General features: G+C 40.6%; 1 protein-coding gene across 1 annotated transcript in view; it reads right to left on the bottom strand.

Annotated features, from left to right (window-relative positions):
- ptprfa (protein tyrosine phosphatase receptor type Fa) overlaps nucleotides 1-15,545 on the bottom strand; it is a 404,110-nt gene extending 388,565 nt beyond the window's left edge. The window contains exon 1 of the mRNA XM_028586901.1: nucleotides 15,255-15,545. The gene's annotated coding sequence lies outside the window, so the exon portion shown is untranslated. The remainder of the gene's footprint in view (nucleotides 1-15,254) is intronic.
- Between the last annotated feature and the right edge of the window lie 3,759 nt (nucleotides 15,546-19,304).

Genomic DNA, 19,304 nt, shown 5'->3' with positions numbered 1-19,304 from the left:
GACGCAGATAGGTGTTGGAGTGGCCAGTTATAAAGGAAAGCGAGGACAGACACGGCCACTAGATTGGAACGGAAGTGAATGACTGTGTGTAATAAAATATTCGCTCATTGCCGTAAAGAAGCCACGCTTATGCCGTTTTTTTTTTTCTGGACAGATAATCAAGTAGGATTTATTTACACAGTTATATTCATGTTGGAGAAAAATTGCTTCCCGAAATTCAGCTGGAACTATCTTGAATAACTAAAACATTACAAGTTAGTGAGCACGGCTGGAGATAAATAATGTCTTTGATGTTATTCCAAAGTGTGTTTCATTTCATGCAGATATTAAAGGAACACGCCGACTTCTTGGGAATTTAGCTTATTCCCCGTAACCCCCAGAGTTAGACAAGTCGATACATACCCTTCTCATCTCCATGCATGCTGTAATGCTGTCTGACGGCTCCAGCGGCATCAGGCCAGCACAGAACATGCAGGTGAATGGTTCCAGTAATCCTACTGCTCCGAATAAGTGACAAAATAACGCCAACATGTTCCTATTTACATGTTGTGATTTATAGAGTCAAAGCGTGTACAAAAAACAACGTAACATGAGACACAGCCATCTTCTAACAGTAAACAAACTGGGAACTATATTCTCAGGCGGAAGAATATAGTACTTGGGCTTTGACTCTATAAATCACAACATGTAAATAGGAACATGTTGGCGTTATTTTCTCACTTTTGTCACAATTGGGAGCAGTAGGCTAGTTGGAACCAGTTACCTGCAGGATCTGTGCTGGGCTAAGCTAATGCTGGAAGCGTCAGACAGCGTTACAGCACGCACGGAGATGAGAAGGGTATGTATCGACTTGTCTTACTCTGGGGGTTATGGTGAATAAGCTAAATTCCCAATAAGTTGGCGTGTTCCTTTAAAGCAGTTTGAGTGGGCTGTGCTTTCTGACAAAATGGAAATCTCATAGTATGGTGTTTTTGGGAAAAATTGTTAAGCAGTGAATATAATAATAAAAGGAAGAATACAATTTTTTGAAACCAAATGTTACACCAAATCGCTGTCTTTGCGATTACCTAATCGCATTCTCTCAACACCTTCCACAATGCGCCGACCAAAACAAGCATAAAACAACCCAAAGTCCGTACCTTCACAACCAGGGGTGTGTGAGCCACGGAGGTCAGCTGTCTGTGAGGCGCGGGCGTGGGCTCGGCCTCCAGCCTGGCCTCCCTCTCCCCTCCTGGAAGTCTGCTGGAGTACCAGGGGCACGCGCCAAAAGCCTGACACCTGGCTAACCAGTATCAGAGGTTACAATACGGTTATTGTAACCTCCTTCCCACTATACCACAGGTGTCAAACTCAAGGCCTGCGGGCCAAATTCGGGCCCCCTCGCAGATTTTGATCACTAATACATTTTGGCCCGCGTAGTTGTGCACCAAACCAAAAAGACAACTGCAATTACACCACTGTGAAACAGGATGTGTGGGAATAGAAATGTAATCAGAATGCATTGTTTTGCTTGATCTGCTAAATTCTATGATGGCTAAAGAACGTTTTTTGCTGAATTTTGTTGGGCTTTATGTCGACCAAATAGACTATATCAGACATACAATACAGTCAAAAACAAAAAATGTTCAATTACATAAAAGCATGTCAACAAACTTAGTTGTTACAGTAGTTGTGCACGTACACACTTTTCACTTTCAGCTTTACCTCCAAATGAAGTAGTTCTGGAAGAAGCTTGTACACACGATGACTGATTGTCTGACTGCTCTTGCTTCCTGCCCCGCCTGACAATTAAAACCCCCGTCTGTAATAATCCTTTTAACAACAGACACCAGGCTTTCACTAGAATCTACCTCTGATACGATGGAGCTTCCTCCCAGCCCACAGTCTGGAAAATCTGACATGATATATTTAAATGTATTTATTTATTTAATGCACCATGGCAGCCTAAATGTTCTGTAAGACCGGGCAATAACATTCTAGGAGAACAGCGAAGAAGTTATTTTTTAGCATGAAAAAGATTACATTCATACTGAATATTAGCAGATAACATCTGAATCAGCTTTGGAAAGCCCATGTCAGATAAACCCTAGTCCAGTGGCATTGCTAGACATAAAGCTCTACTGGGGCACAGCCCCCCCCCCAAAAAGGAGGCCCGCACATGTACATGTGCCCACTTTGTGTATGAAATGTGCTATACAGTACATACTGCCCTTGCTTGGTCCACTATTACTGCCATTTTGTATTCTGCTGCTGAAATTGAAACAACTGGGCTTATTCTGCTTATTCTTAAACAAATTTATTTTACTTTTCTATACACAACCATTTCATGGTATTGGCTAGAAAATGACTTACTGTGTAAAATGAATGATATTAAAATGACGTGTGAAAATGTCAGCCCTTATTTGAAGACAAAGCAAGTGATATTGACTTTATTGTGCATTATTAATTATGTATGGTAAATTTCCCATACATAAATGCAAAAAATGAATAAAAGAATGCCTCTTATGTCCAACACCAAGTCCAAATTGAGTTGGTTCATTTCATTTTATAAATCAGCAGATACATCACTCAGTGCAGACTTCCGTATGTGATACAGCAAATACGAAAAAATGAAACGTCATCTCAGAAAACATTTTGTGTCATTAGGCTCAACAGTATTTCACTAAAAATAGGAAACATGTAGATAATTCATCCCATGCTCCATTTAGATAAATTAATCGCCCTCTTGTGTTTCCACAAGCGGGGAGCTCTGATTCTGTCAGAGCTGCTGGTGGCCATGTTTGCCTGTCAGAAGCACTTGTTTTCCTGCAGAGTGCTAGCACACAGCTACGGCAGCAGGTCTGTTCGGTGGCCGGATTTCAACTCTGATTTGGAACAACTCAAGGGTTGTAGCCACATGGCCAATTGCAAATAGCTGGCAGGTGGCTGTGTAGTATATTCATTAAGAATGGACATACAATGGATGTTACATCGGTAAGGCTGGGTACCCAATTCAATACTTTTAGGCACTGACTGATTTGCCTCTAAATACCCAATTTAGAGTAAATCTCAGCAGCGTCAGTGAGCCAATCAGCATGCAGGATGCATTCTAACAAGATGTAATAATGTCTGTGATTGCCTGTCTAACGTTAGATGTCGTAGAGACACGCAGGAAAATCTCTACGTTACACAGAGACGGCTCACGTAGTTGGAGCTGAAAAATAAATACAAAGACCTTTGCTATAATGTTGTGATTTCTTTTTGTTTCATAAAATTGGTATTGAAAAAAGTATCGTTTAGGAACCGGTTTTAAAGACACGGTATTGGTATCGGTACTGGTATGTCATATTTTTTAACAATACCCAGCCATATACATTGGACAATGGCCAGCAAAATATTAAAGCAACTTACATTGAGAAAGGCAAGTAAATGATGATAGCATAGCATATACTGTGTATTCATTACATTTATTAAACAAAGCTTGTGCAAAATGTCCATCTGTCTGTCCAACTTATTAATAATCAACTAAACTCAACTAAACAAAATCTAAACTTACTGGTCATTCATTTGACAGGAGTGGGCGATATCGCCCTTAAATGCAGGGTATTTTTGCTATTAGGATATCCATGGCCATATCATGAAATGATCGATGGTCAAAATAAATGAAGCCTCATGAAGCTTCCTGAAGCATTTTCTTTATATTCTGAGCCCATTAGATGGCGCTCTCTGTTCAAAAAAGGGTTGACAGCACACTGAGTTGCCATTCCTTGATTTTTTTTAGTTTTTTTTTAACCAAGAATGCCATCTAGTGGGCTCAGAAAATAAATAAAATTGTCCATTTACTAGCTACTTCCAATCATCCACTTCACGCCAGGCCGAACACCGCCCTTCAGCTGTGATATAATCACAACATGCTCTTGCTTAAATAAAGTATGACAGCATTATTTGACAGTTTCACGGATAACTAAATAAAAGCAAATATGTTATTGACGAAACAATTACATATCGAGGTCCACTAGTTTGCTTTTTCCAGAGCTTTCAACAGTATCGCATGGTCATCATCAGTGGATAGATTTGGCTTAGTTGTCATGGACAAGCTCAGTAGCCATTATGATTTTATCCATAGCAATTTCCTTGTCAATGTTGACTCAGTGTTTCCTCTAAGTTGATTTTGTAGTGGCAGCCTACCACAGCAAAATTTCTACCACCACGGTATCAGAAATAGGGCTGTACCAAAATGTTTTTGTCGCGGTTGCCTTTTAAATTCTCCTGCCGACATAATGCACCCTCAGGTCAGCGTCAAAGTAGAATTAATTTGAACTATGAGCGCATAGTCAATGGAACGGCCAGCGCAAAGCGGTTTTGCCACCTATAATTTGTAGGCGGCTTAAGGTTGCATGTCAACAGATCCATCTCCATGACAACTGAGCAAATTCCATTCAATGATAAAGACTGTGGGATACTGTTGAAAGCTCCAGAAAAAAGGGACTTGATTTGGACTGTGATTTGGTAATGTTCTGTCAAACTATTTCCCTCCAATACCTCAGTCTGTGGGGGCTGGGACATTTTAAGTGTTGTTATGATTACAGATCATGCTCAACCAGCACTTAGAAATGACTGCTGGCTTTTTTTTTTTTCAGGAGATATGAACCCTCCAGAGACTCTTAATGAGGGAAGTCACTGAGCAAAGTAAATTCAACAGCAGGTGAAATAGGCAGAAAATAGCTTTTTATAAAAGCAGCATGACCTCCTGTCACATAAATTACGTACAGTACATACACCAGCACAGGCAGAGCATGTTTTAGCCAGCAGGACTAACGATTGCAAAAAAATATCTCAGACTTCAACAGAAATACAACTCCTTGCAAGAAGAAACATGGGATGAAATGTAGCATTCACTGATTAACTTATGTGTAATATCAGGCAGTAAATAAATTGACTTGACTGTGTATTGGTTTTGTATAAGAACGTATTGTTATTGAGTGTGAAAGTTAACTCAGTATGTGTGGCAAAGCAATGCTTAATGGTAATGGGACGACCATGAGATGAATTTAATCTATTGACATTTCACATAGGCCTACATATGTTGCGGAATATGTTTGTTAGATATTCACATGTGTAATTGCACCATGTTTGTTTGAAATGCTTTCTCACATTGGCCAGAAACCAACTGTGGGGAAACAATGACAAATGAGTGAATATTGGCTTTTCATTCTTCAACCTATTAAACATAAGTGTTACTATCAACTGTCAAGACTGCATAGCCCTCATACAGTGACAGCCTTGAATTGATGATGAGGCAAGATTTTTACATTCAGAGAGCATCCAGGGGCACGACCGAGTCACAGTTGCAACACTGGAATCTATTCATCCAGAACATCCAGCAGTTTGGTGCAGGGTGGAAGGGAGGCTTCACAGACAGCGTGGGTTCTATGTCGGATCTGTCATACACATAGGGCTGGGCGATATGGAAAAAAATCAGATATCACAATATTCTTGACCAAATACATCAACATCGATATTGCGACGATATTGTAGGGTTGACCATTGGTGCTTTCACAAAATATTTTTTACAATGAGATTTTAGATGCTCGATGGTGTTTTAAGCCCCCAACGTCTCCTTCCAGGCAGCGCTGCGACCGTTGACTTCAAGGCACCTAACCCTACCCCAACCCTAACCCTAACCCTAACCCTAACCATTGCCTAATCCTAGTGCCTTCCAGGCAGCGCTGCCTGGAAGGAGACGTTGGGGGCTTAAAACACTGATAAACATTTTAGATAAATAATCATCAATAATGTTTCAAGAGAAATTATAGAGAAAAAATTTATTTCCAACTATATACTGACTATTTTCACATGCATGCACAAAAATAGTGCGATGTTAAAACAAAACAGATTTTCTGAGAAAATTGAGAACGTATGTGTTTGTTAGTATCAATTAAGCCAAGGTAACTGTAGGCCTATATCACGATATCTCGATATATGATTTCATCACGATGTGATTCCATTAAAAGACGATAAATTATTATATTGAATTATTACCCTGCCCTACATACACATATTAACACAGCTTTAATCAACTGCACGTGTATTTGGCATTATTCCACAACTCAGCCGTCTGCTCATTAGTTCCTATTAATTGAAGCAGTGCAGTAAATAGCCGGCTTATGATTCTGACAGGGAAGCAAGCAGTAGAGCCGTGTGACGGAGCCACAGCTGACAGAGAAAACAGACGGAGGCCCGAGACGCAACTTTAGAGACGGTACAGTCTTGTGCACAAGAGGAGGACAGAGGAATATCAACAGCATCCCAGCAGAGCCTCTCAACCACTGATCAAAATTCAAGGCAATTCATCAACACTGATACTTTACTCTTTTCTACTCTACTCTAAGAGGCTTCGACAGCTTTGCTGTCGCACTGACCGCTACAAGTAATCATTCCTACCACAGGCAATACAACATTTTAACACTTCATCACTGAGTGTTGGATAAGACTCATATACATCACAATACTGCACTAAGTGCAACTTGCACAGACATAGGTTTTACTTACATCTTTATAAATACTTAGTAGGTGGTCATTTGTATTTGCCACTTGTACATACATTTGTACATTCTTTCCTTTGTATTTTATTTTGTATCTTTATCTCAATCATTCCCAGTCTTACAGAGACGGAGAGCGTAGGTATATGTAAGGTGGTAACATAAGCACAGGCTAATTACTGCTAACTAAAATGCTAGTTAACATTAGTAATTAAACTTAAACAGCTAATGTAAGTCGAAACTGCCTGCGAGCTTCATTTGTACTATATGGTAATTCCTCTACTATGCGACAGTAAGTCATGTGGTTATGACACAATCGTTAGCCTATTTTTACAAGAGCCATAACGTGAGGTACAAGGTAATGGAGCCTTTTATACATTGTCGTGTTTCTTTAGAAATAAACAATGGACAAATAGAGTCTTTAAATGCTTCAGATGTAAAGTTATTCACTGTCAAAGTGGCGCCAAAATTAATGACAGTCAATGGAACGCTAACGGGAGGTGATGGCTTGGTAGCATCAAAATGGTGCCATAGAAGCTACACGTTCCAGGGAGAGGCTTACACCCTTGGTTTTGGGATGGCAATGGTACAAATTAAAATGGCCGCCGCTCTGGCCATCCTGCTATGTTGATTTGAATGGGAATGTCCGTTCTACTCTCATTCCTTTTCTATGATATATATCGATGCATCAAGGAGTACACCTCTATATATATAGACGCCTACACTTTACTTTAGTATGTCATGCAGGTCATTCAATTTGTCTTACAGAGATGATAATTTTTTATCAACATCGTTATATAATTGTTTATATAATATTTCTGCTTTTCATAGGCTGTTTTAATTGTTTCACTTCATATCAGCTTAACCCCACTGGGCTTCCACTAATTACTAGGACAACCTCCCTTTTATTTTATTTTTTTTTCAATTATACAATACATACAATAGCCTTCTTACTTTTAATCATACAGTAGACACTTCAAAAAAACAACTTTGTTTTACAGTAATTTAGGTCACCTCCCATTGTATGCATATCCTTCTGTTTGTAAAGAAAAACCATGCAATAATATCATGCAATATGGCCTAATGAGCTCTCTAACATGTATTTTTCACACTGTTGAAACCCCTCCCATTCTTATTTGTAATATTTATTTCCACCTATAGAATTTCCAAATATGTACTTTCCTGAGCATGTTAACTCATGCTTGTGTTTTATATATATATATATATATATATATATATATATATATATATATATATATATATATATATATATATATATATATATATATATATATTTAGACTTTAATTGTCAGGCTCATTTTCTCCTCATGTTGATGCGCCCATGCCTGTCACATTAGTTTACCTATATTTCTTTTTATGGCCAAGTCATTACATTTATGAATGCTTCTATATAAATACACCCAGATCACACAGGGCTGAACTGCCTGTGTAAACAGGGTGTACTTGTTATAGCAGTGTGTTCTGGTAAAATGCATCTCTGCTACTAAACAGTCGATCAGCAGGTTGTGTCCCCCCCAAACATCCTGTTTCAACTATAAATACATTACGGTATTCAAGCAGGACATCCTCAAAAAACTGCACAGGCCAAATACCCATTGCAGAGATAATTTTCGATACCAGCAACCATTCTGTGTGACAGTGGGGAAATTACAGGTCTGCCAGTGCTGATAGGATCTTGCCCTGGCTCTGAGGTGAGATGAAACAGCAAACAATAGAGAGTCTCCCTGAAAGGCTCGGCTATTGTGGTCCTGTTCCACCCAGGGAATGAAAGGAGACAAGCTGGACTGCTCTGTAGATAGGTCAATCAGCCCAGGAACAATACCACGACATGCAAGAGACAAACTGAACACTCCCATCCAATCACGTCCACACCTATCAAATGAGTTTCCCAAGAGACCAAAAACTCCAGGAGTGCATGTACATCATTACTGACTACCACAGAATAGATTTGTTTAAATAAAACGTAATGCCCTTTCAATATTGTCTTAATATTTGGTTTGACAATAGAGCTCAACAGTGAGCGCCCACTTTTTGAACGGCTCTGCTTCCGGAAGTGATTTTGATCATTATCAATATCTACATTGACGTTTCATTAAATGCTTATGTAAAGAGTTTTAAGCCTGGAAACAGGCCAACCAGCTACGAGATAAATCGTAACCATAAAACATTTGATTCAGCGCAAAATAACATTTGATCCGAGACTTCAGTGGTAACAGCTCGCTATAGCCATTTGCAGTTTCGCGGGTACGGTAAACGTTTTCATGGTTACAGCAAGTTTCACCAATCAGAGACATGGATGTAACGCTTAGGATTTTGGGTAGTGTAGTACTTCATGATATCATGAATACTACGTGTTTTTGTTAAAACAAGGTTGATTTCATATCGACTTTTACAGGAGCATAAACCTTTGTTTTACATCTCATAGCTCGTGGTCTACCTCGGATGGCATCACCTAACCCTAATAATCCAAATCCTTATGGAGAAAATGAATGGGATTTTTACTTTTGGAACCACACTGTTGAGCTTTATATAGCATGTAAACTTATTATACATCCAACCCGACTGTTGGGCAGTGGCTGTCAGTGTCAGATACAACGCAAAAAGCACTCTTCAGTGTGTGTGTAGAAGGCACCGGGCAGAGCAGCAGGTCTGCGGCGCTTGGAGATGACGTAGTATTAAGAGCGACAACGGTAGCGAGTAGTACAAAAGCCCGAAAATCTGCATAGGGAGGCTGGTTGGCTTTTATCGTCAATAACAACGCCAAAAGGCACCTGACCAAGCGTCCATATTTTACGCGATGGGAGTGAGAATATGTTGATACATGATGTAACCTTTGTCGATTCAGGGACTTATCACTAATAGCAAAGCTCTCTTTCTCCATACTTACAGAGAAACTCCCCATAAATAACCCTTGTGTATACTACAGACAGATGGGATGGGATGATAGCAGGGAGCGGTTGTCTGTGTTGTTACAAAACTTGATTAAGAAATATGCTTTTCTTTGAAGATGCTACAGCAGCAGGAAATGCAACCTGCTGTAATCTGATCTCATTGGGGAAACAACTGTGGCACCAGCTAAATAAAAACGGAGAGCCTAGCATCTGCTCTCTGTTCTCTTTCATGTTAACAGGAGAAAATGATGAAAACTGATGTTTCTGCTGAGGAATGATGTACAGGAATTTTTTTTTGTGAGTGCAGCACTGAGTTGAGAAACAACATCCTGAGATGATCTTTGGTTTATGGCCAAGAAAATGGCCCCCGAAGAAAAAATGAGCTTCAAGAATTTAATTAAAACTTTAGGTTTTGGGGTGACCTCTAGCTCTATGTCGTCTCCTCTGTCTTTCTCTCTCTCTCTCTCTCTCTCTCTCTCTCTCTCTCTCTCTCTCTCTCTCTCTCTCCAATTTCCTGGCTTGCTTCAGATGTTCTAATAAATGAAAAAGCCCTAAAAAATATCTTTAAAAACTCCAGGTTTGGAGCGTCACAAAGCCAGACATGAGACTTGTGAGACAACATCTCACAAGCTTGTTTTATTTTTAAATTTTAGTCTGAAAATGATCCACTGACATTTATTTGATCATTTATTTTACATGTTATACTGATATATTGTTATCAGATTTCTATCATTCTCAACTCTGGGTATCGGCCTCAAGTAGCCACCATCTACATGAAACTACAGAAACTTTCTAAACAGGCTAATTATAGCACTATTAGGGTCCTGTATGGAACCATCTCAGCATGGGTCTGGTTCCAGCCTGCAGGGTTCTGTAGTCCTCTTTCTCTCAATATGCAGACTCTAACCTGGATGGAAATGCTGTATATACACAATGCCAAAATATAGCAGCCCCCTCCACCCATATGTTTTCATGCTTGTTCATCCCTGAAATTACACACAATTTATCAATGTGGAGAGGACGGCTGAGTGTGAGCAGAGATGGAGGGAAACCAGCCCACGTACAGCTGTGAAACAATCAGCAGCCAGAGCCTTAGATGGAACTGTGATCAAGACAAAGAAGCACAAGTTTGCAGTCAGATTCAATCCCATACCTGCAGTGAAGAAATGATATCGGGGTAATTCTGTGTCAAGTCAGATTAGAGGTTTTTGTTTACTTTTAGATTTTATGTATATGCTGTTTGAGACCCCAAAAAAGAATTTCATTTTGATTTCATTTTATTTAAAGTAACATTTTCGTACCCTCAAAAAGCATTTTTGGCGGAAAATCATTTTTAGGGTTCAAACTTCAAAACTCCTAGAGCCATGAAATTTGGTAGGGGTACTGACAAAACCGTGTACAATGGATTCAAAAGGCACAATCAGCTGTCATATATGTCTTTACTGGCCCTTAAAAATAAAAATAAAATGCAAAATGGGTGGATTTGGAGCCCTTAGGCAGTCCTTTCAAAGTAGATAAAGTACATGGGCGTTTCCATATTTCCAGCTAATGATTGATTGACGTGCCAAATTTCAGGGGCTCTAACGTCTAACTAAATGACAAAATGCCGATGTGGACAATGCCGATGTGGACTCAGTCGAGACAGTCCTCCGCTAAAAAACGCTCCCATAGGTCAAAGAGTTCAGCATCGGTGTTTGGTGTTTTAAGCCCCCAACGTTTTAGGCAATGGTTAGGGTTAGGGTTAAGGTTAGGGTTCGGTTCCTTGAAGTCGACGGTCGCAGCGCTGCCTTGAAGTCGATGTTGGGGCCTTAAAACACCATCGATCTTCAGCATCACATGCATAACCGTAAGTGAAGTAACGTCGGATTTTAACCCAAACCACAATTGTTTTCCAACTTAACTAAGAAGTCTTGGTGCCTAAAAACATAACCAAACAGCGACCGTTTTACAACGTTAGCGGCATGTTTAAAACCACGACAGTTACGTTCAAAACCACGAACTACGACCGTGTTTAAAATTGCGACCGTTAACGTTCTCTGGTTTAAATATGAGGACGGAAAACGCACCTTTGGGTCAGTGTCTTTCAGCGTCAGATTTGCCATTTTGGGACCGATTGGTGGGGATTTGCTGTGGACAAAATACACACTGATAAGGGAAAATTGCATTTAACCGTCTATCCAGCTAATTTGTAGCTCATGTTATTGTATTGTGTGAACAGTTAACTTCCTTTTAATATTGTATGTTTGTACATTTTCTTTAACAGGGTGCAAATGTTCCACCAAAACAAGTTCCTTCCCGAGACTATTTTACAAATCCACCTTCTTTGCAGCCGTAGATTAGTGCCTCCCAAGACGATAGTGATTGGTTTAGAGAAATGCAAACAAGCCCTGACCGTTTATGTGTGGAGGGGCCAAACCTTCTTTTGCAGGGCTGTGGTCTAGCAATGCAAGACTAAACAACACAGGACGTTCCCCCAGGAGAATGGGGTTCATGTCCCGTTCTTGTTCCGCATGTCACCGAAACGTTTCTAACCCCACCCACTATCTTTTCCTAAACCTAACTGTCCCATTCTTGTGCCGCATGTCAGTTAAGCGTAGCCTACTTTTTCTAAATGACGCCAAATCAGTCCTGACCCAGTGTGTCAAAAAGTGACGCCAAGAGTCCCGACCAAGCCCTAACTAGTTGAAAGCCCCACTGCGTCTGAACGAGATGCTAAAGGAGACTTTTTGTTAGAGGCAACAGAAATCGCTGCACGTGACCCTAGTTAACATACTACACTTGGCAGCAGGTAACGTTAGCCTACCGTTAGCTAGCAGCTGGATTAAACACGGTTAAAATGCTGACAGCTAACCATAGACTGTATATTAATGGACAGCGCATGTGTGACGTCACCCATTGGTTTGTGGAGATCTGCTATCCATCGTCGAGTTTGCCGTTACGGGCGCAGAGAGAGGAGTGAGGGAGGAGCCCTTACGCTCAACGTTGCGTTACACACTTTCACTGGCAATCACATCATAGCCACGCCCTAAAACACCCCCTGCTTTATCGCCAATTTTAAAATCAACGAGACCATAATTCAACAAATGAACATCCTTTTGTGTTGCAGAAGACTTAAAACTAGCAATTGAGACAATAAACTCATTATGAAGATGTTTACTGAGGTAATAAATCAAGTGAGAAGTGGGTCACTGTCTCATAGACTTCTACAGAAACCGACCTCCTTTAAGAACCGCACGTGTCGCCCCCTGCTGGAATTCAGAACGCAGGTTTAAGGCACTTCCACATTTGCAGCACTTCGCCGAACCGGATGCGTTGTCCATTAATATTAACAGTCTATGCAGCTAACGTTAAACGGTGTGACTGTATTTCCCTGTAGAGGATTCCAACACCGAGACGTAACAGTCTGCAGCTGCCGTTGTCGGAAAAACAACACAGACAGTGCATCACTTGAAACTTGTCTTGTCAGCCTCGTGGTGCATTCAAAGTTATTGTAAAATACCTTTTTTTCCATCTAGTGTTTGTTTTTGTCGTTTACCAGCAATTTACTGGTGAAATAAGTTATTGTTATAAGTTATTTTTTATTACATTTTAATAAATCATTTAATTTTGACCATATGGCCTTAGCCGTTCTTAAATGTCGCCCAAACGATACCCAACCCAAGTAGCAAACGTCAAAGACACCTGACGAAGCATCGCTATATAATATAAACTCCACAGCGACTGCAGCCACAAAGACACATATTACAGCAAAGGACAAACTGCACTTTTTTGGGGGGGGAGGTGGGTTTACAGCGCTTAAGCACAAACCATGGATGTAATAGTAGAACGGGATACAGTTTTCAAGGAGGAACCCCATTAATTCCTATGAGAGTTGCTCTATGGCACTTCATGGAGCCAAAACTGCGTATAAAATTATCCGGATGATTGACACTGTGCAGCCCATAGAGCAGGCGAACTAGAGACCTCCGACAGCCCAGCCAAATTCTGATAGTGGAACGAGTCATACTGTGCCTGGCACAAACGCATACAAACTACGTTAATAGACAAAGCAACACCTTAGTTTGTTATTTTGGTAAAAAATAAAACAGACTCTTTAACTAATGAATGTGGGTGGATATATAGGTATATTGGTGTGGAGATATATGTGAAATAATTTGTGTGCGTGTGTGTGTGGGGAGGGCAGTGATGCATTCAACATTCAGGTCTGAATCTCATGCAGCCTTCGTTAGGATGAGAAGAGAAACATACACACAGACACACACACACACACACAAACACACACTCTCTCTCTCACTCTCTGCATTCCGTTATTCATCCACAGTGCTGCCATCCAGCTGATGCATTTATCAAGGTGGATGAACAACACGCAGAACACTCCTTCCACCTCCTCTCTGTCTGCATCTTGTTTCCGTGACTCCAGCTCCTCTTCGGCCTTCATCTGTTGCACTCATTCCCTCCGCCTATACCTCACTCCTTCTCTCTTCTCCGTCCAGTCTAATTAAGGCTCTGTCAAACCCAGGTGAACTGCACTCTCCTTCCTCTTCTTCCTCTGCCTTATTTAGTCCTCAAGCATTTGGATTTGCTCATCCGGCGCATGAACAGGACAGCTTGCTATTCTTGCTTTCGAAAACTGCCAAAAGAATGCAGCACTGAGGGCTAAGTCATACAATATAACTGGCTAATAATAAGCATGAAACACATGGGCTGCAACACAGACAACGCAACAGAGCTGAGACTGAATCTCAGTCCAGAGTAGAGCATTTGTGCAGCAGCTAGACTATACTTTCATTTGTCACTACAGCAATAGGCCTGCTCTATAGGCTACACAAGTAATGCATTCGTATATATAGTGTTTCTTACAAACAATACAGCGTGCCATTAACCTGAGGTGTTGCTGGTGATGCAATTTCTGTAGGCTTTCATTTTTCGAAAGCATGGATGCATTACAGAATAGTCTGCAAGTCACACTGTTTTTTTCCCAAAGGGTCAAACATGCAAGACGCAGTTTTTGAAAGTGAGTTTTCTTTTATCACGTCACCAGTGGATTCTAATGTGAATATCATACCACGGTCAACTGACCAGAGAGTCTGAACAGAGAGCCCTGTTATGAAAGGCAAGACCTAATTAAACTAATACATGATGCAAATAATGCCATAATTATGCAAAATGACAGGTTTGATACGGACATGTCATTTTGTATAAAATGACATGGGTGCTTTGATTTGCAAATGTTTTCAATGTAACCTAGAGCACCAGTGTGCCATTATTTATTTTTGGCAAGGAAATACCTTAGCATTCTGCATTTTAAAAGCTGAAATAAGGAATCTTTGTTAATCATAAAGGCACAGAATACAAAATCTGACTGATTTCTTCTGACTCCTTACTACAAACCCTTCATGAAAAGCATACATTGTAATACAACTTTTACAGCTTAATATCCATCTGTGAGAAAAGACCTTTGTTAACACAATTTGCCTGTAAAAGTTGACTTTAAAAAAAAAAATCCCTATTTAGGATTATATGGGAAAACTGCGGATACAAGCTATGGTAGGCTATAAGTCATTCCCTTTGAGACAGGATATGCAATTTTGCGGGCAAACAGTGTATTGATTTTGAATAGATTTGGGTGTTATGTTGTGTCAGTGTAAGATGCGAGGCCAGATGCAAGTGAGAGCTGACGGACTTGTGTGTGAATGATGTGATTCAGTGTTGCATGCAGCGTGTCCAGTCTGCAGGACGCCCCTTCGACCACCGCACACATAGTCACACAGCTGACACTTCACACAGCCAAGCAGTTCTTGGAAAGAATGCCATAACTCACCATTTCCTAGGGCTTCCAGGACGTCTGCATTTCGGCAAAAGATGTTGAAGACAAGAAGAGCAGGGAGGTCCCGAGATCAGACACAGTTTAGAAAAAGAGTCCAGTCCCGCAACACTTGCCCTAATACCCCCGAGGTGAATTGGAGGGAAAAAAAAATAAAGGTCCGTAAAAGGTCCGTAAGCAGTGTCAGGTAAATCCCCGCTCCCGCTGCCGGACTGTCTCTCTCTCACTGTGGGTTAGTGTTCCCGGGAAGACGGCGGTATCCGTCTGCTCCCTGCCCGTCCGCGGCGGCTCCTCTCTGACAGAGCGGCATCCCTCACATTTTCTCCATATACACGCTCGGGAGGCGTCGGCCACCTTCGGCTGTTTCCGGAAGAAAAGAAAAAAAACTATGGGGGTCCTTGGAGTTACTGCAGTGGGCCAGCCTGATTATTGTTTGATCATTTTTTGATAGTTTCTTTTTTTTTCCACAAAATTAAAATATATCTGAAAATATAGACATTATTAGCAAAGCCTACAATGCATTTCATTTCATTTACACAATATCGATGACAGAGAAAGTCCGCCTCCACCAATTCATTGCATAAAAGAAAGTTGTTGTTGTTATAAACAAGCGTTATAACGTGAAAAGTTTCATGTTAAACAATAAATGATCGCGTTTTTACGTGAAACTTTTCACGTTTAAACTTCCATCCATCCATCCATCTTCGTCCGCTTATCCGGTGTCGGGTTGTGGGGGGAGCAGCTCCAGCAGGGGACCCCAAACTTCCCTTTCCCGAGCAACATTAACCAACTCCGACTGGGGGATCCCGAGGCGTTCCCAGGCCAGGTTGGAGATATAATCCCTCCACCTAGTCCTGGGTCTTCCCCGAGGCCTCCTCCCAGCTGGACGTGCCTGGAACACCTCCCTAGGGAGGCGCCCAGGGGGCATCCTTACCAGATGCCCGAACCACCTCAACTGGCTCCTTTCGACGCGAAGGAGCAGCGGCTCTACTCCGAGCTCCTCACGGATGACTGAGCTTCTCACCCTATCTCTAAGGGAGACGCCAGCCACCCTCCTGAGGAAACCCATTTCGGCCGCTTGTACCCTGGATCTCGTTCTTTTCGTCACAACGGTGCGATAAATTGTTTAAAGTTGATACAAAAAAAACTCTTGTCATAACTTGATGAGTTTGTATGTTGTAATAACGTGATAATATCTTGTTAAAAATTGACAAACATCTTGTTATTACAATAAACTTTTCACTTAATAACGTTTTCCTTTAGTTTAATTAAACTGAATACAATGTATGTAGTTGGGGGGTCCCTGCTCCGTCTGTCTTTTAGCTAAGGGGTCCTGAGCCTAAAATACTTTGAAGACCCTTGGCATAGTATAAAGGGACAGTGGCATGCACAGTGAGGAGACTCAGGAGGAGAGGGACAGAGATGAGGGAGTGAGCAGAACTCCCCTTAAAGGTCCCATGGCATGAACGTTTCACTTTATGAGGCCACACCCCCACTCTCAACGTCCCCCCCCCCCCTCAATAGCTACAGACACAGAAATGGCACATATTAAGGAAAGCTCATTGTGGGACCGGCTCTAGTGGCTGTAATTCTGCACCAAGGCTGAATTTCGGGAAAGAGACTTCAGATACAGTATTAGGGGACCACTAAGGTCTATATAAAAGCATCCAAAGAGAACCATGTCATGGGACCTTTAATATCTCTGGTTGTCTGAGAACCTTATGGGCAATGTTGCAAATTAACTCATTCTCATGAACAGGTTCGTTTAAAACGTACGCACAACAACTCACGTGATGACAGGTCACATGACAGTTAGGTGTCGCGGCCTTTGCAGTTAAATTTAGCCGAGAAAAGGTGACTGTGAGCCGGGTACGGAGCACCATGAGGTTACAGTTGTTTCGCCAGGCGGTTGCAGTTGAGTTTAGCCGACAAATATTGACCGTCCTATGGAGATGACAGTTATGTGTAGACACCAAAACAACTAGTTAAGATTATAAATAAGATTGTGGTTTGGGTTAAAACATCAGTCTTTAAGTAGTACTCCCGGTACAAATAGTTGTGTTTTCCTCTTCCGGACCACGAACTCCGCTCCCCTGCTTGAAAGCATTGTGTTTTAGGACCCACACATCCCCCCCGACCTCCTCATATGCGGATCTTCACGCTCTTGTACAGCAGCAGTCAATGTGCTGCTGACAGTAATAACTAGTGGACTACATATTCATTTTTGAATTAAATTTACAGTGCATTATTACTTTTCGTAGCTATATGTACAAATGGTTCATGAGAACAGCCTGTGCAAAGCAATGGCATCATTAGATTTACTGGATCCCATCATCCTGCACGCTGTCTCCCTGCTCCTCCCAGAGAGCCGAGCCTATTCTCCAACACCAACTCACCTGACCTACACCTACATCACACATTAATATACACACTGACTGATGCATCTCATATGATGCTGTAGACAGGAGCACTAATAATGCTTTAGGTTTGTGTAAATGATTCCCATAAAAAAAATACAGCAGAGAAAATATACAGCAAGTGTAGTTCTTAATGCAAGAATGAACGTGAATATGCAAAAAGTGACATTTGGCCATTTATACAAATGTATATATTCTGTTAAAGTCATTTTTCACAACAATTGCCTTATTTGTATGTTTGACTGGAATATAATTGTAGCTTGTGAATTAATCATGGTTTTCTATGTCAGTTTGCTCATTATCCAGAGTTAGTCGTTGCTTCCTCAGTCACCATACCTGCTCTTTTTCTGCATGCACCAATTCTACTACTACAAGCATCATTATGATGATGGAGTTACTGTTAAAGGGTAATTTCTGGAATTTTTTGCCTAGACCCTATTTTCCTATGTTTTTGTGTGTAAGTGACTGATAGAAACAACAATCTTTGAAATTGGTCCAGTATTAAGCGTGAACGCTTTAACCGGCAGCCACAGACCAGGCTGTAATGTAATCCTATGGGGCAAATGTGCATAGTCAATTTGGTCCACTAAAAGTTCTGTTTTTGCCACTGACAGGCTCAGATTATTATTATTATCTAAGTGTCAAACAACATTATGGAAATGATCCCTACAGAGATAGGCCTTTTTAAAACCTATTTAAGATATTTTTGTTTAACCAGAAACAGCTCTGAGGTCGCCAGACTCCATTAAAAAAATATATATATATATAGAGCCAGCATATTTTCACAAATAAATCGGTAAACTATGTGTTTATTTTAACCAAAATTAGAGTTGTGATGGTTGGAAAAGTGGAAAGACGACCCAAAATGTTTGAACGTTTGAATGAATTGTATTTTACGATGCTAAAATTACTGTTTATTTACATAGTCTGGTGGCTCTAGGGAACGCAATTTTGCAGATGTTTTTGTTTAATAAAAGGATCTTACTCTTTAACAGAAAGGTCGACCTCCTTAGAAATTCTTTCCATAATGTTGTCAGACACTTAGAATATTAATCTGAATTAATCTGTCAGTGGCAAAACGAGCACTTTGGTGAACGTAAATACAAGCTGGACAGTTGCCCTATTAATTTACATCGCAGGTTGTTTCGCCGCTGCCAACTGCAGCGATGTTGCTTAATACTGGACCAATGTCAAAGATTGTTGTTCCCATCAGTCACTTACAAACGGTAGTTACCCTTTAAGGTAAATGAGAAATACAGTATTTAGTATTGATTCATTTATATCAGATACATCAGTGCACGTTACCTAGATAGTGACAGTAGCTCTTTCCTTTTCTTAATGTGCCCTTTGCTTGCCATGTAAATCCATTTCTGTCCAGCTTCATATGTGCAGTAATCATCAACCTAATTTAATTTATTTCCTACAACTCATAACCCTGTGCTACAGTAGTATATTTTTTTTAAAATGTATTTTAATTTAAAATTGTAATCCTGTTGATAATCCCGATTTTAACTGAATGTATTGGTAATCTGATTACGTCTTATTTTCTGTAACTTTAATGGAATGAGATATATATCATATACTTTATCAGGCTTTGATACACACACATTACAATAGTAGGTGTAATAGT

Source organism: Perca flavescens, chromosome 9 (assembly GCF_004354835.1).
Source record: "Perca flavescens isolate YP-PL-M2 chromosome 9, PFLA_1.0, whole genome shotgun sequence".
In the NCBI taxonomy this organism is placed as follows: Eukaryota; Metazoa; Chordata; class Actinopteri; order Perciformes; family Percidae; genus Perca; species Perca flavescens.
This window is presented reverse-complemented; position numbering and strand designations above follow the sequence as displayed.